Source organism: Eumetopias jubatus, unplaced genomic scaffold (assembly GCF_037043125.1).
Source record: "Eumetopias jubatus isolate StellerSeaLion01/CBP00866 unplaced genomic scaffold, mEumJub1_p1.0 scaffold_2, whole genome shotgun sequence".
Classification (NCBI taxonomy): domain Eukaryota; kingdom Metazoa; phylum Chordata; class Mammalia; order Carnivora; family Otariidae; genus Eumetopias; species Eumetopias jubatus.
The window spans coordinates 169,606,586-169,633,670 of record NW_028274808.1 but is presented as its reverse complement, the minus strand read 5'-3'; the positions used below and the strand labels follow the sequence as shown (position 1 = coordinate 169,633,670).

The 27,085-nt window shown below is 37.0% G+C and overlaps 1 protein-coding gene and 1 pseudogene across 3 annotated transcripts in view; both read right to left on the bottom strand.

The window, feature by feature from the left end:
* PDS5A (PDS5 cohesin associated factor A) overlaps positions 1–27,085 on the bottom strand; it is a 135,052-nt gene that overhangs the window by 96,273 nt on the left and 11,694 nt on the right. The window lies entirely within an intron of this gene.
* LOC114196706 (large ribosomal subunit protein uL4 pseudogene) lies at positions 3,941–5,196 on the bottom strand (annotated as a pseudogene).

The following is a 27,085-nucleotide window of genomic DNA, read 5'->3' as shown; positions in this document are numbered from 1 at the left end:
AAAAGACATGCTACCAAATGAAAGCAGGTATGTGTGACAGGCATAACGAACAAAGAACCAGTCTTGTACATATAAAGAATTTCTAAAATTCAACCAGAAAAAGAAAATGCAAATTATATGTCTACAATTTATTCTGAGTTAATTTCTGTATGTGTTGCGAGTTTCAGGTAAAGGTGTTCAGACACCATTTGTATAAAAAGACTATTCTTTCTCCATTAATTGTCTTGGCATCTTTGTTGAAAATAAAACTGACGGTAATGTGTAGGTCTATTTTTGGACTCTCTATTATGTTCCATTGCTCTATCTATCATTTTAATAATACCACATAGTTTTGATTACTGTAGCTTCACTAGGTGTATGAGTCCTCTAACACAGTATAAAAATAGGAGAAAGATATGAACAGACACTTTACAAAAAAAAAAGTATACACTGGTGGTAGGAATATAAAATGGTATAACCACTTTGGAAAACTGGCCATTTTTCATAAAGTTAAAGATACACCTAAAATCCAAGCCAAAAATTCCACCTTTAAGTATTTATGAAAACAAATGTTCACACAAATACAAGGTTCATAAAAGCTTTATTCAGAACGCCCTAAATTGTAATAACTATCTATTGACAGGTAAATGAATAAATCCATTGTGGTATACACATAAAAAACTACTAATAACAATAAAAAGAACGTCATTTAGGCAACACCATAAATAAATCTCAAAAATGTGCTAAGCCAAAAAAGCCAGACACAAATGGGGAGCAGAGTGGATTAAAAAGGACTGGGGGAAACATTTGGGGGTGACACGTATGTTCATTATCTTGATTATGATGACAGTTTCAAGGCTGTATACATGTATGTTAAAATTTGTGAAACTTACGTCCTGAGAGCAATTCTCTGACACCAACTAGGTGTACTACATTTCAATTCAATTATGACAGTAACTACCAGGAATTAGCACAAACCGTACAAGTTAGAGGACAAAATTCTTCTCAACACTGCACCCCCCTTCAGATGCCACCTACAAGCCCTGGAGGCCACCCATATTTCTGACAAACCAGCTATATCTTTGGGACTTCCTACAACACCCTCAGGTTCAATAATTTGCCAGAACAACTCACAGAACTCACCTAAAGCATGATACTTATAATTACAACTTTACTATAAAGGATGCAACTCAGGAAAGCCAAATGGAAAAAACACTTGGGGATGAAAGAGGGGGACAAAGAGCTTTCATGCCCTCTCCTGGTGGAACACAACACCCTCCCAGGACACCAATGTGTTCACCAACCCGTGAACTCTGAGCCTTGGTATCCAGGTTTATTGGGGTTTTAATATAGGATTATCATATGACTGAACTCAATCTCTAGCCTCCCACCTCTCCCAGGTCAGGTGGCAAAGTTCCAACTCTCTAACCCCGTGCTTGGACTTTCTGATGACCCCCTAAGAGTCTAGGGGCAGGCCAAGAGTTGCCCGATTACCATAACAAAGACACTCCTCGGACTCAGGAAATTCCAAGGGTTTCTGAATCTCTGTGCTAAGAACTGGTAACAAAGAGTAGATACATTATTATATAGTATTGCATGTTTAATATGTGCAACCTATTGTATTTCTCAATTATGAAGTCAATACAGCTTTTTTTTTTTAAGATTTTATTTATTTGACAGAGAGAGAGGGAGGGAGAGAAGCAAGCACAAGCAGGGGGAGTGGCAGAAGAAGAGGGAGAAGGCTCCCCGCTGAGCAGGGAGCCCAGTGTGGGGCTCCTTCCCAGAACCCTGGCAAACACTTAACCAAGTGGGCCACCCAGGTGCCCCTATAGCTGATTTTTATTATTTATTTAATTTTGTTATTTTTTGAAGACTTTGTTTATTTGACAGAGACACAGCAAGAGAAGGAACACAAGCAGGGGGAGTGGGAGAGAGAGAAGCAGGCTTCCCACAGAGCAGGGAGCCCGATGCGGGACTCGATCCTAGGACCCTGGGATCATGACCTGAGCCAAAGGCAGACGCTTAACGACTGAGCCACCCAGGTGCCCCCTACAGCTGGTTTTTTAAAGTCACTACCTTGGGGAAAGAGTAAAGTAAAAGATCTTTTTAAGTTTCCTCACTGCTAAAAATTAAATCAACCTTTTAAAAGTCCAACAAAGAAAATGAGAGTTCTCATTCGCTGTTAATTGAAATGTAAATTGTTACAACTACTTTGGTCTTTTCAGTGAAGTAGAAGATATGCATACCCAATGACTCAACAATTTCACCTATGTGTATGTCTATGCCCTAAAGCAGGTTGTACCTATACACAGAATATGTATACAAGTATATTCACAGCAATGTTGTTCGTAAATGCCAAAAAAAACTAGAAATCAAATGTCAACAGAAGATTGGATAAGTAGTACAATAGAGTACTATTCAGCAATAAAAATAACTGAAAAACAGATATAACATGGATGAAGCTCAAACATAATATTGAATAAGATGTATATCACAAGGAATAATATGATGTGATTCCATTCATATAAAATTCAAAAACTAAAACTAGAAAAAAACAAACTATATTTTTAGAGATGCATACACAGACAATGACATTATAAGCAAACTAAGAAGACTGCATTGATTACACTGCTTATAGAAGTTTGGGTGTGTTGATATTCTCTCTCTCTCTCTCTTCCTCGCTCCCTCCCTCTTTTTTTAAGTAGCCTCCACGCCCAGCATCGAGCCCAATGCAGAACTTGAACTCATGACTCTAAGATCAAGACCTGAGCTGACAGCAAGAATGGGACACTTAACTGACTGAGCCAACCAGGCACCCCGACACTCTATTTCTTTATTCACATGTTCACTTTATAGTTACTTATTAAACTACATAGTTTATGTATTTTTGTAAGCTATATTTCATACATAAAAGACATACCATAACATATGTATATGCTTTTAGTAAAACAGTTAATAGCTATTTTTAATTACAGTAATAATAAATTTTTAAGTGTGCTAACCATCATGTGATTTTGAAAAATATTCTATTTTTTAGGAATACATTTTGAAATAATAATGAAATGATATAATGCTCGAGAGGTTTGCTTCGGGAATTTATTATCCTATTTTGTCCATTTTTGGTTTTGTTTGAATGATTTAATAAAAAGTGACAAAGCTTTAAAAATAATATTACATGTACCATAAGAATCTCAGATTTCCTTTAAAGCAACTAATCCAATCACCTTTTAGATAATAAAAGGACTTCAAAAATTTCAACTCCATTAAAAATGAGAGGAAGAAGTGGCAAAAGGGGAGAGGAAGAGGTATAGAGGAAGAAATGGAGACCTAGAGATATTAACTAAAAAAATGTAATGAGTTAATGGCAGTTCTAGGACTAAAAAATAAAACCTGCACCTCAGGATTAGTAATCTAATACTTTCCTGAACACCATTTTAACTGTCATATGTCAGGGCTTTAAGTTTACAACCTTTTTTTTTTTCATTTTACTTATTATTTTCTGTCTTTTCTGCACTAGGACTTTTAAATTCTGCAAAGGCAATAAAAATGTATTCATTTGTGTGGTCCAGAATCTATAAAACTGTACTGATACACAGCATTCTATTTGTTGAATTATGAATGAAACCATTAGTTCAGACAACCTCTATACGTACACTAAATTTTTAAACAACAACAATAACACCCACCTTTCTGGGGTGAAAACATGTGAGCTTGGGAGTTAAATAAAACTTATGATTTTTATATCAAAATGGTGGCTCACTAAGTGTATACATGGACTGCTAGATTAGAGTGAGTACTGAGCTGTTAGAGGAGTACCAGCATGTACTCCTTTCCACTTTGATATAATTACTTGTAACATAAATCCTTCTTTTTTTTTCTTTTCTCCACTGGCTTTGATCAGGTCTTTATTTAAAATTAGCTGTCCAAAATGATATGACTTTTATAGAATAAACCTAAGTTTTTAGGCAGCAGGCTTCTCCGCAGTGGGTTTCTTTTCTGCAGGCTTTTTGTCAGCTGCTGGTTTCTTGGTAGCTGCAGCCTTTTTCCCCACCACAGGTTTCTTCTGCTTCTTTACACCAACAGCCCTCTTTCCTTTCTTCCCTACCACAGGCTTCTTGCCTGGAACCCCTTTCTCACCTGATTTGGCTTCTAAGGCTGCTGCTGCCTTATCCATTTCGGAGTCTGTGATTCTTGGCCTGGTGAAGAATGGTATTCCGGCGCATGGTCTTTGCATATGGGTTTAGCTTCAACATGATTCTCAGGTTCTTCAGTGGATTCTCCTTCAGGATTCTGCGATGAATCTTCTTGCGTGGTGCTCAGAGGGCTCTTTGGATCTCTGGACTTTTCAAGATTCTGCTAAGGTCTGTATTAAGCATCTTATGCATGGAAAGGTTGTAGTTACTCTTGAGGGGGGCAGCCTTACGCCAAGTGACATACAGATCGTCCAACTTGCGGAAAGCACTTCCAGTCCAAATGCAGAAACGTCCCACATGCCCACCAGGAGCAAGTTTCAAAATGTTCAGTTTGCTTACATTAAGTAAAGTAATTCCAGGGATGTTTCTGAAGGCCTTGATGATACCGCTGTCCACACTGTAGAAGTCTCCTGCGCTGGATACGACGGTTTCTCATTTTGCCCTTGCCAGCTCTCATTTGTGGAGAAGCATAGACCTTTTTGATCTCATTCCAGTCTTTAAGTTTCTTAAGTAGCAAAACAGCCTCCTTGGTCTTCTTGTAGCCTTCAACTTTATCTTCAACCACCAAAGGAAGATCAGGAACTTCCTCAATACGATGACCTTCAGCCATGACCAGTCCTGGTAAGGCTGAGGCAGCCAGGGCAGAGCAGATGGCATATCGCTTCTGTGTTGTGTTCAGTCTGCGATGCCAATGGCGCCAGGTTTTGGTTGGTGCAAACACGCGGCCCCCACGACATATATTTCCAAAAGCACCCTGGCCAGAATGGTGTGTGAGTCCCTCCGCCTAGAACTCTGGGAATTCAAGCCACAGCTCTGCCAGTTCCCCAAGACCCAGCACTGGTTTGATGACCTGCTAATTCACTGACAGCATATGGCTGTCTGTTGTTTTTCGCAAGTTGGTGTGAACAAAGTTCACGATATCAGATCGAATGGAAGCCTTGAACACAGCAGGCAAAGTAACATTTTTGCCAGATGATTCCCCCTTTTCGGAGTACAAAGGTATCAATGGACGAGCACATGCCATCGCAGGGAGAGGAGAGGGCCCGTAACATAAATCCTTCTATCTAATATACATTTGGGGTGAAACCGGAGAGAAGCAGGTGAGGCAGAAGCATAGTTAATGCATAAACCATTAGAACTACAAAAATGAAGTCTATCTAATACACACTCTAATTTGGGAGTTAAACAGATTAGAGCAACTTTTAAGCCTAATGCTCAAAGTTCAAGTGACATACTGACCAAATTTATAACATCATGTCTTTTCATTGCACCTAGATTTTAAATGTCTTTCAAGAAACAGTAATCTTAAGACCCCTGACTGTGTATCTCAAAAGTGAGTTACCTTAATACTCAAAAGTGAGTTCCTGATCTTCCTTTGGTGGTTGAAGATAAAGTTTATACAACTAACATTCCTTCTTCTACTCTTCTTACACCATACCTCATTTTACTTTAATTCTCAAAATCAAACTCAATGCTTTAAGTTGTTCTTAAAACATCTATTTTAATGTTACCACAATTCAAATAATGGTTCCCACTGACCAATATCTTCTGACGTTTAAAGCATAATTTATACTCTTATCTTACTTTTATGTATATATCCATGTATGAATATATATGTGTATATATACACATGTATAAATTTGTAAATATAAAATGTTATATTGATTTCAATCTACACTCTAGTCAAACTATATTCATTATCTTCCAAAAACATCCCAAGCATCTTTTTATTTTTAACTTTATTTATTTATTTGAGAGAGAAAGAGAGAGCATGCACGCATGCAAGCACTTGGGTGGAGCAGAGAGGGGGAAAGAATCTGAAGTAGACTCCACACTAAGTGCAAAGCCTGACCTGGGCTTGATCTCACCACCATGAGATCATGACCTGAGCTGAAACCAAGAGATGGATGCTTAACCGACAGAGCCATCCAGGTGTCCCATCCTAAGCATCTTTAAGGCTTTGCGCAGAAAAAAGAAAGAGCTCATAGAGAGCGCAACACTTACTGAAGAAATATATGAATAGACCCTAGAACTGTTTCTACCCCCAACTATACTCCTCACTCAAAATACTTTTTTCTTTTAAGATTTTATGTATTTGACAGAGAGAGAGAGACAGAGACAGAGACAGAGAGACAGAGAGTGCAAAAGCAGGGGGAGCAGGAGAGGGAGAAGCAGGCTCCCCGTTGAGCAAAGAGCATGATGCATGACTCAATCCCAGGACCCTGGGATCATGACCTGGCCCAATGCAGACGCTTAACTGACTCAGCCACCCAGGCAGCCCCCAAATACACTCTTGATTAAAATATTAATTAACTTAAAGTTTCTGTCCAAATTCTACTTCCGCTTTTAGTTTTGGAGAGAGGGAGAGAAAGCATGCACACAAGTGGGAGGAGGAGAGGCAGAGAATCTTAAGAAAGCTCTACGTCCAGCATGGAGCCCCATACGGGGCTCAATCTCATGACTCTTAGATCATGCATGACCTGAGCCAAAAACAAGAGTTGGATGCTTAACCCACAGAGCCACCCAGATGCCCCTCTACTTCCTCTTCTTGAAGCCCATTTGACCACCATAGTATGAATGGATCACGGACCCCTCTGAACTGAAAACAGAGTACCAATTACAAAGCATTTATATTATGGTGTCACCTTGCTGTATTTATTAAGGTAAAAATCATGTATCCTCAAAATTTTGATCTCTGAGGTCTAGGTGCCATGTTTTACATATTCTACACTGGTCTTGTAAAGTAAGATAGAACTGCCTATTTCCTGAAGGAATGAAATGTACTAATACACTTTTTGACATGCTCTAGACTTAAGTGGTGGACCATGTCTGAGAATGTAAATCTCTGAAATTCTTGTCAATAACTATGCAATCAATATACATTTCAAGACTAAGTGCTAATATTAAGACAAAACAAAACATTAAAAATGGGACTACCATATGATTCAGCAATTCCACTTCTGGATATTTATCTGAAGAAAACAAAAACACTAACTTTAAAAGATATCTAAAAAAAAAATAAAAAAAAAGATATCTACAACTTCATGTTCACTGCAGCATTATTTACAACACCCAGGATATGGAAACAACTTAAGTGTCCATAGAAGAATGGATAAAGAAATTGTGTTTTTTAAACACACACACATTCTCTCTCACACCAGAATATTATTCAGCTAGAAAAAGGAATGAAATCTTGCCATTTTCAACAACATGGATGAACCTCGGTGGTGTTATGCTAAGTAAAATAAGCCAGAGAAAGACAAATTATCTCTCTTATATGTGGGATCTTAAAAAAACAAAACAAAACAAAAACAAAATATCAAGCTCACAGGCTCGGAGAACACAAACTGGTGGTTGCCAGAGGTGGGGGGGTGGGGGGTGAGGCGTGGGAGAAATGGGTGAAGTGTTTATTTTTTTAGTTTAAGTTGAATAATTTCTAATTAAAAAAGAAAAAAGAAAGAAACCCTGCACCTGGGCAAGAGGGAAAAAACCCCCACAACAAACAACAACAAAGCATCAATATAGCTATTTCATTCAATTTCAACAAATTAAGTTGTTCTCCAGGGAAAAACTCAATAAGCTGTTTTACTAACAAGCCAGCAGAGATTACGTGATGATACAATTTGTTTTGTTACTAATATATTTAGTTGATGTTCGTATTCTTTAACGACATGTTATTATTTCATACCTAAATTGAGTGGTATAGAAAAGTTAGATGCTACACATACCACTACCCTCTTCCGGAACTCCAAACCCAAATTTATTCTAATGGCCCATTCTATTAGTCCCAAGCCATTTAATACGTATATACTATAAAACTACAATTTTAATGACTCCTGAGAAGTTTCTTAACTAGAGGAAATGTTTTACTACATTTATTTCCACTTTTAAGGTAATCCAGTACTAACAGGGAACTAAAAATAACCTGGATACTGACTGTAACAGAGACAGTCATCACAGAAGCTATTTTAACTTCAAGGGAAATTTATAAGGTCCTAAAATATGAATAACCTTGAAGCCTGAGAGGTTCACACCTGTACTGAGGCTTAAGAGGTTTTGACTTTTGTTTTAACATATCTTAGACGTTCTTGTGGTAGTGAGGTTGAAGGATAAAATGAGTGAAGGCAACATTATACAAACCAATTAATTATTCTACAGTTTGACCCTCATATAATAGAAAAAATTCTCAATGAAAGCTTATTTTTGTAGGTAAAGTATCTATAATAGTACTAATAGCTACCATTTATTGAGTTTTTGCTATGTGTGGGCATATTTCAAGTAATTTAAATGTACTATTAATTCCTCTAATACAATGATTACTTATGGGAGGGCATTATTATTGACATCCTCATTTAACAGATGAGGAAACTGAGGCTAAGTAACTTGCTCAAGAGTATAAAAATTCAAATCCAGGCAGTGTGGCTTATCACTCTCATGTCCTTCTTACCACTCAACCTATACATTATATATAGTATAGTATAGTACAGTAGGACAAGTGGTTGTCCAAAATGACTACAGAGAAATAAAATACCTACACACAGAGTATACTATAGAAACTATAGTTATAATGCTATAAATACTATGTGGTTATGTTCCCAAGCCAACTCAAAAAGCCTATTTTTCTCACAATGTAGCTAGGTGAAGACTATAGTAGAGAATTTAGATGGGAGGAGATGGCAGCTTAATGGATATCGGTAATATATTAATTTAACTTCAAGTTTTCTAGCTTTCCTCTTCCTAAAGGTGGATTATTTGCCCTTCTCTTAAAATGATCAATCATTATTCAACATCTTTCTATTCAAAAACGCAATGAGGGGATGCCTGGGTGGCTCAGTTGGTTAAATGTCTGCCTTGGACTCAGGTCATGATCCCAGAGTCCTGGGATCAAGTCCCGCACTGGGCTCCACACTCAACAGGGAATTTGCTTCTCCCTCTGCCTGCTGCTCCCCCTGCTTGTGTGCGCGCTCACTCCCGCTCTCTTTCTGACCAAAAAAAATCTTAAAAAAAAATGCAGTGAAAAGTAGCTGGCTTATCTTAAGGTTAAGTGGATTAAAATTTGGAAAGGAGAAGAAAAACGAGGTTTAAGCAGACAAGTATATATATGTGGGGAAAAAACAGATGGAATTAATTATGGTACACACAGTGACAGCCAGGGGATAAGCAATAGTAAGTACAGGGAAATTCTTGCTAAGGGCAAGATGAAAAGGGAAAGGTGGGAAAGGGTAGACAGTGGCAGGGAAGCTGAACTGGGCAAAGGCTTCCTTTATCAGTTGCCAGAAAATACTTCTGCCCAAAAGAACTTGATGATTGCTACAGAAAGGGAAAAATCAAAAGCTGGTTCTTTGAAAAGATCAACAAAATGGACAAACCTTTAGCTAGACAGACCAAGAAAAAAGAGAGAAGACTCAAGTGACTGGAATTAAAAATGAAAGAGGGGAGGGGCGCCTGGGTGGCTCAGATGGTTGAGCGTCTGCCTTCGGCTCGGGTCGTGATCCCAGGGTCCTGGGATAGAGCCCCGCATCGGGCTCCCTGCTCCTTGGGAGCCTGCTTCTCCCTCTGCCTCTCTCTCTCTGTCTCATGAATGAATGAATAAAATCTTAAAAAAAAAAAAAAAAGAGAAAAAAAAAAGAAAGAGGGGATATTACAATTGACCATACCGAAATAAAAAGGATTATAAAGGAATACTATGAAGAACTGTATGCTAATAAATTAGACAACTTAGATGAAAGGCATAAATTCCCAGAATAACACAAACACCACAAGAAAAAATAGAAAATCTGAATAAATCTATAACAAATGAAGAGATTGAATTAGCAATCAAAAATACACACAAAGAAAAGCCCAGGCCCATATGGCTTTACTGCTAAATTCTACTGAACATTTAAATAATACTAATTTTCCTCAAACTCTACCAAAAAATAAAAGATGAAACACTTCCAACTCATTTTATGAGGTCAATATTAACCTAATTCCAAAACTAGACAAAGATATCACAAAAAAACTATAGACCAATCTCTTAAAAAATATGGATGCAAAAATCTTCAACAAAATACCAGCAAACAAAATTCAGCAACATAAAAAGAATTACACGTTATGATCAAGTGGGATTTATGCCAGGAATACAAGGTTGATATATCACTTGAAAATCAATTAACGTCAGGGTGCCTGAGTGGCTCAGTCGTTAAGCGTCTGCCTTCGGCTCAGGTCATGATCCCAGGGTCCTGGGATCGAGCCCCACATCGGGCTCCCTGCTCAGCAGGAAGCCTGCTTCTCCCTCTCCCACTCCCCCTGCTTGTGTTCCCTCTCTCGCTGTCTCTCTCTCTATCAAATAAATAAATAAAATCTTAAAAAAAAAAAGAAAATCAATTAATGTAATGCATCATATCAATAGAATAAAAAACAAAAATCACATGATCATCTTAGTAGATGCAGAAAAGCATTTCACAAAATTCCAACACCCTTTGATGATAAAAATACTCAAGAAACTAGGAGTAGAAGGGAAATTCCTCAACATGATAAAGGGCATTTATAAAAAATCCACAGCCAACATCATTCTTAATGGTGGAAAACTGGATATTTTCCCACTAAGATTAGGAACAAGGCAAAAATGTCTCCTTTTACCACTTCTATTTAACATTATACTGAAAGTTCTAACCAGGACACACAAGCAAGATAAAGACATAAAAGCATCCAGATTAGAAAAGAAGTACAGTTATCTTTATTCACAGATTACATGATCTTATATACAAAAATGCCAAAGGAATTCATTAAAACCAATTAAAATAAGTTAAGTTTAGCAAAGTTGCAGGATCCAAGATCCTGCATACAAAAGATCCAGTATATGGGGAGCCTGGGTGGCTCAGTCATTAAGCGTCTGCCTTCGGCTCAGCTCATGATCCCAGGGTCCTGGGATGGAGCCCCACACTGGGTTCCCTGCTCAATGGGAAGCCTGCTTCTCCCTCTCCCACTCCCCCTGCTTGTGTTCCCTCTCTGTGTCTCTTTCTGTCAAATAAATAAATAAAATCTTTAAAAAAAAAAGATCCAGTATACAAAAATCAATCAAATTTCTAAATACTTGGAATAAACAATCTGAAAATAAAATTAAGAAAACAATTCCACTTACAGTAGTATCAAAACGATAAATTACATTTAGAATTTAACATAGGAAGTGTAAAACTTACACTCTCAAAACTACAAAATATTGTTGAAAGTAATCAAAGATCTAAACAAATGGAGAAACATCCCATGTTCATGGATGGGAAAACTTAGCACTGTTAAGATGGCAATAGTCCCCAAATGGTATACACATTCAATGAAATTGCTCATCAGATTTCAAGCTGATTTCTTTGAAAATTGACACACTGATGTAAAATTCATATGGAATAGCTAAAACAATGCTGAAGAACTAAGTAGGAGGATTCACACTTCCTGATTTCAAAAGTTACTATAAAGCAACAGTAATCATGGTAGTATATAAAGTTCTCATTATAAGGGAAAAAACCATTTTTTAAAAGATTTGAGAGAGAGAGAGAGAGAGAGAGATCGTGTGCACTCAGGGAAGAGAAGAAGAGGAGAGTCACAAGCAGACTCCCACGTGCGGCTCAATCCCATGACCCCAAAAGATCATGACCAGAGCTGAAACCAAGAATTGGACGCCCAACCAACTGCGCCACCCTGGTGCCCCCTCTCCCCAGAAAACATTTTTAAATCTACGCAAGATGGACATTAATCAAACTTATTGTAGTAATCATCTCACAATATACGTAAGTCTAGTTATTATGCGGTATACCTCAAATATATACGGTGTTGTGTATCAATTTTATCTCAATAAAACTGGGGGGGGGAGGCAGTGTGGTACTGCCACAAGGATAGACATACAAATCAATGGGAACAGAATTAAAGGTTCAGAAATAAACCCACACATCAATGATCAACTTATTTTCAACATGCGTACCAAAGCCATCCAAAGGGGAAAGAATAGCATTTTCAATAAATGATGCTAGGGAAAGAACAGTTTTTTCAATAAATGGTGCTGGGACAACTGAACATTCACTTGCAAAAGGATGAACATGGACCCTCACACAATGTAAAAAAATAGACAATTTTTGACCAATTTCAATTTCTTGAATACTTTGAAACAAATCAAAGACCTACATATAAGAGTTAACACTATAAAACTCTTTACAAAAAAACAGGCATAAATCTTTGTGACCTCAGTTTGGGCAGTGGCTTTTAGATATAACACCAAAAGTGTAAGTGACAAAAGAAAAAAAAAAGGTAAACAGTGGACTTCATCAAGATGACATATTTGTACACCAAGGACACCATCAAGAAAGTGAAAAGACAACCCACAGAACAGGAGAAAATTTCTGCAAATCATATACCTGATTAGGAGCCTATATCCAGAATACATATTAAAGAACTCTTACAATTCAATAATAAAAAGACAAATAACCCAATTTAAAAATGGGCATAGGACCTGAATAGATATCTCTTCAAAGAAGATACACAGATGGCTAATAAGCACATGAAAAGACTGTTATCATTAGTTATCAGGAAAATGAAAATCAAAACTACAATGAGGGGCGTTTGGGTGGCTCAGCTGGTTAAGTGTCCAACTCTTGATGTCAGCTCAGGTCTCGTCTCAAGATTCTGAGTTCAAGCCCTGCACTGAGATACCACTTCATATCTACAAGATTAGGTAGAATAAAAAAGTCAGATAATTACAAGTGTTGAAAAGGAGGTGGAGAAACTGGAAACCTCATATACTGGTGAAAATACGGTATACACACTTTGGAAAAGTTTGCATTTCCTCAAAATGACTAAAGAGTTGCCGTATGACCCAAAACTCTACTTTTAAAATCAAAAAAAGTAAAAATGTGCGTCCACACAACAATCTGTACACAGATGTTTATAGCATTATTCCTAATAGCCAAAAGGTGGAATTACTCCAAATGTCCATCAACTGATGAATGGATAAACAAGATTTGATACATCCATACAATGGAATATTATTTGGCCATAAAAAGGAATGAAGCATTAATGCTACAAAATCGGGGAACCCTGAAAACATTATGCTAAGTTAAAGAAACCAGTTTTGAGAAACTACATGTTATATGATTCCAATTATATGAAACATTCGGACAAGGGAAATGTACAGAGACAGAAAGTAAATTAGTGATTGCTTAGGGCTGGAGGGGCATATGGAAATGAAAGCTAAAGGACACAAGGTTTCTTTCTGAGGTGATGAAATTGCTCTAAAATTGACTATGGTGATGGTTCCACATATCTGTGAATATACTAAAACTTTAAATGGGTGACTTGTATGTGAATTAAATCTCAATAAAGCTGTTTAAAAAAAGAAAATACAAATGGATAAAAATGAACTGGAGAGATCTCCTAAAATTCTATTTTTCTACAAAAATATTCTTTTAAACAATAAATATTTAGTTCCTTTAAGGCAATGAAAAAGGCTCAACTGACAAAACTATGATTCATAAGCCACCTTCCAACACTGGAAAAGAGAGTTAACTAAAAGGGAATAATTGCCCTAGACCATGTAAGCCAAATACACTAACCATGGCTTTTCCTATATAACCACTGGACATTGACATCTAAACCAAATATTACCCTTCCCCTAACAAGTTCTAAACAAATGGGGGAGGAGGGAATGGGCAAGAGTCACGGAGAGAAACTATGGGAGACCGTGAAGACTCAAAAACAGGACAATCTCCTGCAAGGCAGAGTGCTTTCCTGCTATAAAGTGAAAAAGGCCTAGGGCATTATCAGACAGTATTGTAATATCAAAAATTAAAGTGGGGGGGATAACACATTAGACTGTAGTGTGTGTACTATATAACCCTTTACTATAAATGGGGGGCAGAGAGAAAGAGACTAAATTACCTATTTTCAAGAGAAGAAAAAGTTAACTTCAGAGAAAAGATTTTATATTGGTCACTTACTGGTAAGTAGAGTATCCAGGATTTAGACATAAATCTTCAGATTCTCAGTTGAGAACTCCCAGACTAAGTTTAAATTTACAATTCACTCTAGATCAAAGATCCAGTTAAGATCCTGGCATTATAGTTCCTTATTCATAAAGGGACCATATACCCCAATTTGCCTCAGACAGCCCTAGTACACACCTGTTGTCTCAGCATAATTACTAAAAGCATCTCTCATCAATGTTTTTCGTCTTTATGCTGCTTGATCCATCCATACCTGTAACCCCTCCATTAGAAACTTTTACTTCCAGGGGCGCCTGGGTGGCTCGGTCGTTAAGCGTCTGCCCTTGACTCGGGTCATGATCCCGGGGTCCTGGGACCGGGCCCCGCATCGGGCTCCCTGCTCCGCGGGAAGCCTGCTTCTCCCTCTCCCACTCCCCCTGCTTGTGTTCCTTCTCTCACTGTGTGTCTCTCTCTGTCAAATTATAAATAAACAAAATCTTAAAAAAAAAAAAAAAGAAACTTTTACTTCCAGTATCCTTAACTGTAAAATTTCCCTTTTAAAACAAAATATCCTGGGGGCGCCTGGTGGCTCAGTTGGTTGGGCGGCTGCCTTCGGCTCAGGTCATGATCCCAGGGTCCTGGGACTGAGCCCGCATTGGGCTACCTGTTCAGCAGGGAGGCTGCTTCTCCCTTTCCCTCTGCAGCTTCCCTTGCTTGTGCTTTCTCTCAAGTAAATAAAATCTTTAAAAATTTTATTCTGCCTCCCAACTCCTCCATTTTTTAGTCTCATTAAATCTACCATCTGCCTTTAATCTGAACTCTAAATCTTCATACTCTGTAACCAACCCTCCCACCCCCTTACTTATCTCCCTGTTGGCCCACACCCAAATGTACCATTTCAATCATGCTCTAACAATACTACACACACCCCCATCCTGGATTTGGTAATTCTTGACTTTCAATCTCCAATCCAGAGTGATTTTTCTTGGCTGAGTCCACCAGGCCAGCAAAGCTAATGACTGATGAGCATATACATCCATTCTACCTTAATCTCTGAAACAGATCCTTCCTTAGAGCGGAGAGGGAACACAAATTAAATTTTGGATTTATTCAGGCCACAGGTGTGAATTCCATTCTGCCTCTTAATGGATGTGTGACCTCAATAAATTACCCTTCTGTGCCTATAAGACAAAAACAAGAATACAACCCTGAAAGACTGTGATATTTAGAGATAATGAACATGAAGTTAGTTCCCAGTCTAGCGTCTGGCATACACTGGTCTGTGATAAACAAAAATTAACATATTTTATCAATTCTAAGACCCACTTTTTAACATGTCTTAAAATCAGTGGTCTTATAAAAAGTGACAGCCAGAAGTAATTGTAAAAGAACTGTTGCCTGCACTCATACAAACTTCAGTTTGAAAACTTTATGCTTATAATGCCTGATAGTATCACAAAACACTAGCACCAAATCTTACAGCATTAAGTGTTAATAGCTTGGAAGAACATCTCAGAAACAAAAACGAACCACTTTGAAAAGATATTCTGCATTACTAATACTTTTGATGAAAACAACACAATATGGAAAAACATAAATGTCAGTATCTAGTCAAAGGTAAGGTTTAGAAGGGCCAAACTCTGAATGTGAAGATTTTCGGAATGAGAGCCAATTTATTTCATTTTCCTTTACGTGTATGTAAAAATATGAAAAAAATTTTTGTCTAAGTTATCTACATGACCTGTTTCAACAAGTATAAAATAAAAATTTCTACGTGTTAAAAAATCATCAGATCATAACTAATTGGTCATCTTTTTTTGACAATGGACTCATATCCATGGAATTGACTGGTCTTCTATCTGTCCCATCACTAATAGCATTTGAGAGGGCAATGCCTGAAAAGGTGATGTTCTATTTTATAAGATGTGACATATGCTCTAAATTTGTGACCAATAATTTATGCTACTTCTCCTATAGTACATGGGCCTAGAAATTGAAGGGTAGAAATCAGAGTGCCTCCTCTATTACATCTAATACCCTATACTCAAAAGAATTTTTGCTTCCATCCCTAAAACTTTTGGTCTGCTAGTTAGAGATTTTGGTTTCCATGAGAAGAATGCTTCTATTATAGGACAGAATGGTTACACTAAACTAAAGCTGAGATTGCCACCTGCCCATTTGAGCTATTCAAACCACTGAAACAACAAGTAAAGATCGTTACTATGACTGGTATGACCGATCCCAAGTTACTATGGAAAACTAGTTGCTTACTATGCAACTGGAGCAGGGAAAATAGGTTTGGAATTCAGCAGATGGATTAGACAGTGTTGTCAAACTAGTGGTGTGAATAATCAACCAGCTGTGGTTCTTAAAAATTCCAATACAATTGTAAAATAATGTACTAAGATGTTGCAGTAACAGCTAATTGCCTATCAATGTTTTTATATGTTAACCTTCAATTTCTGCCTTCATCCTGTTGTGCAGTGGTACCATACCCTCAATAGCTAAGGCACTTCTTAGTATTTCTGCATGCAATAGTAAAAATTCATAGGAAACTACAGTGTCCTAATAAAGTCAGAATCCCTAAGGGTTTCAGTCAGACCCCCTGAGGATGAAGTTTAAGGACAATCTACCAAGTGAAAAATAAAACCGTACCAGCTGGAGGTACCGGGTGAGGGTGAAAGACACAGAATGGGTCATGGAAGAAGGAAGTTAATTAAGGCCCTATGACGAGTACAAAAATGAGGGCTGTAAACAGCTACGCAATTCTGGCATCCCTGCTTCTTAACATCTGTGTGCTGATGTATTAACTAATTTATTTTTCTTTTCCTGCTCCTTTCTCTTAACTAATTATTTTAGATAAGGATTGTCAGCGGTGGTTTCTAACACATGTGTTTAGGGAACTGACAAACTTTTTTTGTAAAGGATAAGAAAGTAAATATTTTAGGGGCACCAGAGTGGCTCAGTTGGTTAAGCAACTGACTCTTGATTTAAGCACAGGTCATGATCTCAGGGTGGGAGATCGAGCCCTGCATGAGGCTCCGTGATAGGCGTGAAGCCTGCTTAAGATTCTCTCTCCCTCTCCTTCTGCCCCTCCCCAGTCCTCTCTCTCTCTCTCAAAAAAAAAAAAAAAGTACATGTTTTAGGTTGTGTAGGCCATAAGGTCTTTGTCATAACTATTTAACTGCTGTATCAGTATGAAAGCAGCTAGAGACAATATGTAAACGAATGAGCACACTGTGTTCCAATGAAACTTTACTTATAGCCTTTGAAATTTATATTCTATCTAATTTTCAGGCACCATGAAATATTATTATTCTTTTGATCCCCCCCAACCACTTAATAATGTAAAAATAATTCTTTGCTTCCAAGCCTATAAAAACAAGCAACAGGCCAGATATGACTAACCCCAGTTAGACTATTCAAGTGGAATAGTGTTTTAACTAAAAAAGCAACTTAAAGAATTGGGTATGTTATCACTTAGATTGGCTAATGCATACATCCAACCACATCAATTAAATGTGATTACTCCAATTTATGCAAAAATTGCTAAAATGGATAAAAACAGTATTAAAAAACTTAAAAAGCATGACCCAACTATATGTTGGATGCATGTTAAATATAAAGACACACTAGTTAAAAGAAAAATGTGGAAAAATATATAATGCAGACAAAAACTATAAAAAGGGCGGAGTTTAGACATCAAGAACTTATCAGGAAGATCTAACAATCATAAATGTAACAATATGTGCCTTACAACAATTATAAAATAAATGAAAGAATAATCAACAGAATTAAGGGAGAAATATACAATTCCACAATCACAGTTTGAGATTTTATCAATCTTTCTCAGCAACAGAACCGGGCCAAAACTTTTTTTTAATTTTTATTTTTTAAGATTTTATTTATTTATTTGAGAGGGAGAGAATGAGAGATAGAGAGCACAAGAGGGAAGAGGGTTAGAGGGAGAAGCAGACTCCCTGCCAAGCAGGGAGCCTGATGTGGGACTCGATCCCGGGACTCCAGGATCATGACCTGAGCCGAAGGCAGTTGCTTAACCAACTGAGCCACCCAGGCGCCCAGGCCAAAACTTTTAAAACTCAAGTGAAGACTTCGATGATGAATAACAACCTCAATCCCCTGACAAAATGGACACTAAATGACCTTAGAGAACACTGCGTCCATCCAACAAATAAAATACACGTTCTTTCCAGGTGCACATTAATGCCTGCCAAGAGAGGCCATATGCTAAGCCAAAAAAACACAAATTTTAACACATTTCAAAAGACTATAATATGTTTTCTGATCACAGGATTAAATTAGAAATCATTGACAATCAGATATTTATAAATACTTCAAGTATTTGGAAATTAAATCACACATTTCTGAAGGATTCATAGGTCAAAGAAAAAAAATCACAAAGAAATGAAAAAACATTTCTAACTAAATGGTAATGAAAACATCAAAACTAGTGAGACGCAATAAAAGTGTTTTGAAAGAAATGCACAGCTTTAAAAAGCTTATGTTAGGACAGTGGTTCTCAACCAAGGTAGTTCTACCCCACCACAGGACATTTGGCAATATCTGGAAACATTTTTAGATGTCATTACTGGGATGAAGGGGCCTGCAACTGGCATCTAGTGGGTCCATTTGTAGGATGCTGCTAAACATCCTACAATGCACAAGACAGCCCTCCAAGACAAAGAATTACCTGGTCTAAACTGTCAAGAGTGCAGAGGTTGAGAAAATTCTGTATACGAAATAGAAAAAAGAACAAATCAACAGAAAACAAACAAGCAATTGAAAAAATGAGCAAAACCAAAAGTGAGATCTTCGAAGAGTAACAGATTTGACAAACCTCTTGCTAAACATATCAATTTAAAAAAGAGAACCAACATGAGGAATACAAAAAGGGAATATCACCACAGATCCTACAGACATTAAGAGGATAGTATTATAAATACCTACTTCATGTGGATAAAAAACTTAGAAGAAATGGACAAATTCCTTTAAAATACATTGCTGGTGAACCTGTAAAATAGCACAACCACTCTGGGAAAAAGACTAGCAGTTGCCTCCTAAATTAAACATAACCTGGGGCGCCTGGGTGGCTCAGTCAGTTAAGTGTCTGCCTTCAGCTCAGGTCATGATCCTGGCATCTCAGGATCAAGCCCCACATCAGGCTCCCTGCTCAGCAGGGAGTCGCTTCTCCCTCTGCCCCTCACCCACTTCTGCTCTCACTCTCTTTCTCTCTCTCTTGCTCAAATAAATAAAATCTTAAAAAAAATAAATTAAACATAAGCTATCTTATGATCCAATGACTGCCCTCCTAGGTACTTACCCAATATAAATAAAAGCATATGTCCAAAAGAAGACTTGTACAGGAATGTGTGTAACACCTTCATAATAGCCTAAAGCATAAACAGTCCAAATTTCCATCAATACAAGAATGGTAACACAAATTCGGATATTCATACAATGGAATAATATGGAGCCATAAAAAGGTACAAAACAATGATATAGGCAACAACATGGATGAATCTCAAAAGCATTATGATGTACGATAGAGGACTTCACAAGAGTAAATACATACTGTATAGTTCTATTTATATGAAGTTTTAGAAGAGGCAAAACTAATCTAGGTTTAAAAAATTTTAAGTGTGATTACCACTATGGGGATGGTAGAGGGGCAGAGATTACCTAAAGGGAGCATGAGGGAACTTTCTGGGGTGATGGTAATGTTCTATATATCATGATAAGAGTTTGGGTTATACATGGTAAGCATCAGTTAAAACTCATCAAATAGTAAGATATGTATATTACCCTCCCACACAGAAAAACTATACTGTGAATTCAAATTAATGATATCCGTGATAAAGTGTTTAGAGGTAAAGTATACTGATGAATGCAACTCACTTTGAAATACATTTATAAAAAGATGGATGGAATAGATGTATTCATACACACATATACACACACAAAAAGCAAAATATAGCAAATCCAATTCAATCAGTTAAGAATTTATTCAATCTCTCACACTAACAACCTGACAAAAGAAGAGATATGTTTACCTCTGTGCATAATTATTATTTACCTCAGTCTATTTTTTTAATAATGTCCAGCATTCAATCAAAAACAGGAGGGGAAGAGGGGAGACAGACCCATTGTCAAGAGATAAGTAAGTCAACAGAAGCATACCCAGAAATGGCCCAAATGCTTAAGCTATCAGACAGGTACTTTAAAATAATTAAAATTAATATGTTCAAAGATATAGTAGAAAAGGTAGACACATACATTAACAATGGGGAATTTCAGCATGTAAACAAAAACTGTAACAAACTGCTGAATATTATCAAACAGACTGGAGGTGCAATAGGGAAAGAAAAAAATGGGGAAGAAATATTTGAAGAGACAATGGTTGAATATTTTTCAATAATAAGGAAAAATAAACTATATATCTAAGAAACTCAGAGAACCCTAAACCAGATATATACAAACAAATGCACAAAAGACACTTAATAGTCAGAAAAAGGAAAAAAATTGGCAGCCCTTTTACTAAGTGATAGGGCGATTTGCTATTTGAAATGCTTTATTTAATCACTATCATGTATTTCAAGCATTGACAATTTGCAAATAACTGAAGTGAAGTGATAAGTAATAAAGCCACATAAACATTTCATTTTTGATCATTCAGAAGTCCCACAGGGGGAAAAAAAGAATTGTAACACATTTGTAAATAAGAATGATTAGTTTTAGAATGCCACACACTATTGAAAATGCAAAACAGTTCAATGCTTCCTGACCCTTCTATTTTGGAAAAGTACAACTCTCATTAGTAAAATATATACAGACTACCAATTTAACTTGAATTATTTTAAAACTCCAACATGGTACCTTTGTAGCTGTCAGCTCAAATTAGGAAGACTAGGATGGAATGAAATTTCATTTGGAAACCCATTATGTCTGCTTTCATAAGTAAATAACCCCATCAAATGACCCTGTGAACTAATTACATTTGAGGAAAATTTTTGTTAAATTAAACTTGTATAACTACTAGTAAAACCATATAACAAACATGTAGATGGAGGTGCCTGGGTAGCTCAGTTGGTTAAGCATCCAACTCTTGATTTCGGTTCATGACGGCTCAGGTCATGATCTCAGGGTTGTGAGATTCAGCCCCATGTCAGGCTCTGTGCTGGGCATGGAGCCTGCTTAAGATTCTCTCTCTCCCTCTGCCCCTCCCTTCCCTCTAAAAAAAATGTAGATTAATAGAGTTCTAAATAACTGACTGCTATTGGATAATGTAAAAGATGTCATGGTATACATAGTTGCATGCCTTCCAAATAAATTTAAATGTCTTCAGGATAGAGCGAAGTTTAAAATAATTAGGGAGGGAAGCTTGTTTCTGGGCACAATTTAAACTTAATGTAAAAATCCTATAACTAATTAAAAAAATCTTTTTTAGACAAAATTTTTGAGAGTAGTTAATATGAAATTTGGCAATAAGGAAAGTAAAATATATTTCTGGGGTTCTCAGTGTATATCTCTGTATCAAGAATACCAGAGGGGCTTAATGAAAATGCAGGGGGAAAAATGCAGAAAACTGAGCCCACCCTAAACTACTAAATTGGGGGTAGAGGGGTGGGAGATTACCAAGTATCTAATTTTTTTTTTTTATAACTGGGTATCTAATTCTTAAAAGCACCAGGTGATATTTAAAAATCTGAGAACCACTAATCTAGATTAAAGCATGCTGAGTATGCCCAAGATTTAAAATCCTCTTTTTAATACCAGCACTTAAAGCTCCACTTTGGCCAAATAAGAAAAGTCAAGATTAGGAATATTAAGAGGACAATATATTCAACTTGGATAAAAAATATAAGTAATAATAAACATTTGAGATTTTCCACAGTAAAAAATATATAGGAAGGGAGAAGGGATATATAGGCAGAGCAGAGACAACTTTTAGGGCACTGAAAATACTCTAGATGTTATTATAAAGATGGATATATGTCAATATACATTTACCTGGACCCAAAATGTGCAACACCAAAAATAAACCTAAGGTAAGCTATGAACTTTGGGTGAGTATGTGTCAACATACGTTCATTTTTGATAAGAAACGTACCATTCTGTTGAGTGATACTGGTAATGGGGGAGGCCATGCATGTGTGGGGGAAGGAGGTATATGGGAAATCTCTATACCTTCCCTTCAATATTGTTCTGAAACAAAAATTGCTCTAAAAATAAATTCTAAAAAAAAAAAAGAAATATGGATTTCGGGTGATGATGATGTGTTAATGTCCACGGAATGTAACAAACATACTACTCTGGTGCTGGATGTAATGGCGGGGGGAGAACAGAGACAGCAAGTTGATGGGAATTCTGTACTTTCTACTTAATTTTGCTAAGAACTAAAATTGCTCTAAAAAACAGCTTCTATTAAAAAAAACATTAAGTGAATACTAAACAAAAATGTATAGAAAAATATAAAGGACAAGTGAAACAGTGTATTATAAACTAAAAAATCTGGTAAAATATCAACTAAAGGATGAGAAATGAATATAACAGACAAAATTACATAACATTACTTCTAAGAGATCTAAAATCAATTTCATCCTATATCATCCAGCCTGATGATTTTTACCACTTTTTTCAAAACTGTTTAGGTACATGCTTCAAGAAGAAAACCATTTTCTAAACTTCTGCCAAAAACAAACTAGTCTTCTTACACATGCTGACTCAGTCCTTAAACATTTTTATTCAAGGATTTTCTTTTTGTATAATGAAAAATTTACCTCTACTTATTTTATAATGGCTAGATGAAGGATATTCAAATCAAACATTTGAAGTTATTGGACAATTATACATGCCCAATTAAATACAAGTTTAATTTTCAAGTATTAAACTTAACAAATTGGCATCAGTTTATTAACATTTATTTAAATTCCTAACACAGAAATTCTAAAAAATTTTGCAAAAAATTTTGGAAAAAATATGTGATAAAAATCCAATTCATATAAGTCTAGTACATAAAATTCTACTAACCACTCTTTTTAAAATTTTACTCACCCACAGTCTTTACACCTAGTGTCATATGACTAAACTCTCACCAACTAACAGATCTATTCAGACAGTATCAATTAGAAATAGATTACTGTTCAACCAAAGATGCTATCTGGTCTGGAAACAAGGACAAAAAGACCACAAATCAGCCACAAAGGTGGTATTCACGAGTAAAGAAACTGCTTGACCACTTAGCTTTGTTAATCATGCAAAACTATGACTTAGACACCAGACTCCTCAGCACACATTTTTTTTTTTAACTCAAATTCCTTTCTTTGGCATTTAAGAAATTTAACAATTTCAAGAGGTACCTTCCTCTTTTTTTCTCCCAACTACTCTCTCAAGATGCATTAGCTCTAGCAAAACTGTTCTACTAATTTTCTTCAAACACACCAAGCATGCTTCTGCCACTCAGTTTTTGTCCCTGCTATTTGTCTGGAATGTGTTACCACCTATTTGTCTACCACAGTCTGAGCCTTCACATTCCAGTCCAACTGTCATCTTCTCCATGAAACTTTTCTTGATGATCAAAATTCATAGTATTTCTTTATCCAAAGAAAAAAACGCAATCCTAGCACAATCCTAGCATGCAATCCTAGTAACTGGCATTTAATTTATGTTATATATGATAATCTCAAATATTCTTTCTTCATATAAATGGGAATCCATTCCAGTGTTATTCTAGTATAAATCTACTTTCCCCAAAGAACTAATGCTATTTAAGGGCTGGTTTTAAAAGCACCAATCACAGTACTCCTACCTTGGTAGGAAGTTTTGAATGTTTGATCTTAGTAATTTTAAAACATGAAAAAAAAACCGTATTATAGCAGTTCCCAACTTTTAAAATATCACATCATAGGGGCGTCTGGCTGGCTGAGTCTGTAGAGCAGGCGACTTTTGATTGTGGGGTTGTGAGTTCAAGCCCCATATGGTGTATAGAGATTACTTATAAAAAAAAAGTAAAAATAAATTTAAAAAAATCACAACATATACAAAAAAAAAGATAAAATATTTGTAACCTCCAAATATGGAGTCCGTCAGACTCCTATATTTAGGCACACCTGTAACTGTATGGAAGTACACCAGTTGGGAAGCTCTGCATTAGTGTAAAAAACCAAATGCCAACAGCAAGGGCAAGATTAGTAAATTCCTTTATTTTTGTATTCAGCTTTCTATTAGCACCATTATTTAGAAACCTCTTGATTTGTTGTCTTCAGCAAATAAAAACTTGTTAGGCTTTTATATAATGTATAAACTCTACTCATTTTATCTTTCTAAGTAGGGAATTCAACTGGACATATTTCCATGTGCCAACAACCTCAGCCTAGTGCTTAACTTAAAACATTAATTCTGAAAATAGAAGCTAATAGAAACAAAATTCATTAATGACCTTAAAACCTGTTCTCCTACTGTGAGAACTCATCAGTTTTTTCCTTGGATGTCTACAGATTTCTGATAGGAAAAATAAATCATGGTATTGGCATTCTACATATCAACGTCGCTTATTTCATATAGGATTTTTTAACATGCCTTCACCTAATTTCTATTTAATTCAAGGTCTTGAATTAAGACCTAAGTGAGACTTGATTTCAACACCATCTTTGTTACTAACATTTTGTCTCCACCACCTCATTTCTTTAAACTAAAAAAAACCTAGAAACTGAAACAGTCACTCAATTCCCTTTGAGTTTTTTTTTAAGATTTTATTTGAGAGAGAGAGAGCACGAGCCCAAGAGGGGGTAGGGTCAGAGGAAGAAGCCGACTCCCAGCTGAGCAGGGAACCCGATGTGGGACTCGATCCCAGGACTCTGGGATCATGACCTGAGCCGAAGGCAGTCACTTAACCAACTGAGCCACCCAGGTGCCCTCCCTTTAAGTTTTTAAAAATATGTGATAACCCTACTTAGAACCCTATCTAAGTAGGGTTCTTACCCCTCTGACCTCAATGTGATACGTAAGTTTAATCATTCCCATAAAGAACTCTTGTTGCCAGGAGTTAATAAAATGGCTTTTCTGCAACATATTAATTTGCCAATTTGCTAATTTAAAAGAAAGCATTATGGGATGTCTGGGTGGCTCAGTTGGTTAAATGTCAGCCTTTGGCTCAGGTTGTGATCCCGGGGTCCTAGAATCGAGTCCTGCATTGGGCTCCTCCTTGCCCAGTGGGGAGCCTGCTTCTCCCTCTGCCTGCCGCTCCCTCTGCTTATACACTCTCTCTCTCTGACAAATAAATAAAATCTTAAAAAAAAAAAGTAGGCATTACTTTAAATAAATAAATGTAGGCATTACTTGAGAATACATTATGAGAGCCTGGGCATTCTTATACTAGCTGATAGAAGTCCAAAATGGTACAACCCCTATGGAGGAGAATTCAACCACCTCCAAAAAAAAAAAAAAAAAACTATATCTGTATCTACGTATAGATAGCTCATAAATTTACCCTTTGACCCAACAATTCCACTCCTAGAAATCTGCCCTGAAGACACACTTCTACAAATACAAAACATGTGAAACAAGGTTATTGACATTAGCATTATTTGTAATAGCAAAATATCAGAAACAATCTCAAACTAACAATGAGCCTAGCTGAATAAACTATGGCACATCTACACATACAGTACTAAAACACCACGAAAAAGAATTAAAAAAAGATTTCCAGATATGGAAATTTCCAAGTGAAACTGGAGTGACTTCCAGGATATACTAAGTGAAAAAAAGCAAAGTACAAAAGAGTACATACAGTAGTCTACATTTTTTTTAAAAAAGATTTTTACTTGAGAAAGAGAATGAGCAGGGTGAGGGGCAGGGGGGGGAGAGAGAGAGGGAGGGAGGGAGAGAGAGAGAGAGAGAGAGAGAGAGAAAGCAGCAGAATCCCTGAGCAGCAAGGCTGAGGCGGGGCTCAATCCCAGGACCCAGAGATCATGACCTGAGCTGAAGGCGGATGCTTAACGGACTGAGCCACCCAGGCACCCCAGTAGTCTACACTTTGAATAAAAAGGGAGACAAGACAGAAAGGACAGACCAAGAACTAATGAAAATGACAAGATTTATTTATTTTTATTATAAGAAAGTATATGCCTATACGAGTGGGGGAAGGGGCAGAGGAAGAGAAATCCTCCAGCAGGATCCCTGATAAGCATGGAGCTGGACACAAGATGGACGGGGGCGGGGGGGGGTGCAGGTGGCAGCCTGGATCCCAGGGCCCTGAGATCATGACCTAATAACCTGAGCCGAAATCAAGAGTTGGTCACTCAACCAACTGAGCCACCCAGGCACCCCGAAAATGATCACCTATAGTGGGTGGGTACATGGAAAGGATAAGGATGGGAGTAAGGCTTCTGAAAAGTGTAAGTTTTTATATAGTACTGACTTTTGAACCATGTAAAATTAAATAAAAAGAATGAAGTAATCCCTAAAATTAAATACAAATACTCCAATTCAACGACAGAAAAACCAAACCAATTAAAAAATGGGCCAAGGACCTGAAGAGACATTTGTCCAAAGAAGATAGACAAATAGCCAACAAGCATGAAAAGATGCTAAATATCACTCATCAGGGAAGTACAAATCAAAACTACAATGAGACATCACCTCACACCTGTTAAATATAGCCACTATCAAAAACATAGAAGGGGTGCCTGGGTGGCTCAGTCGGTTGGGCGTCTGCCTTTGGCTCGGGTTATGATCCCAAGGTCCTGGGATTGAGCCCCACATTGGGCTCCTTGCTCAGCAGGGAACCTGCTTCTCCCCTGTCTGCTGTTCCCCCTGCTTCTGCTTGCTCTCTCCCTGTCAGAGAAATAAATAAAATCTTAAAAAACAAACAAATAAAAAAACAACCACTGAAAATAATAAGCACTGGTGAGCACCTAGAGAAATTGGAATCCTTGTGCACTTCTGGTG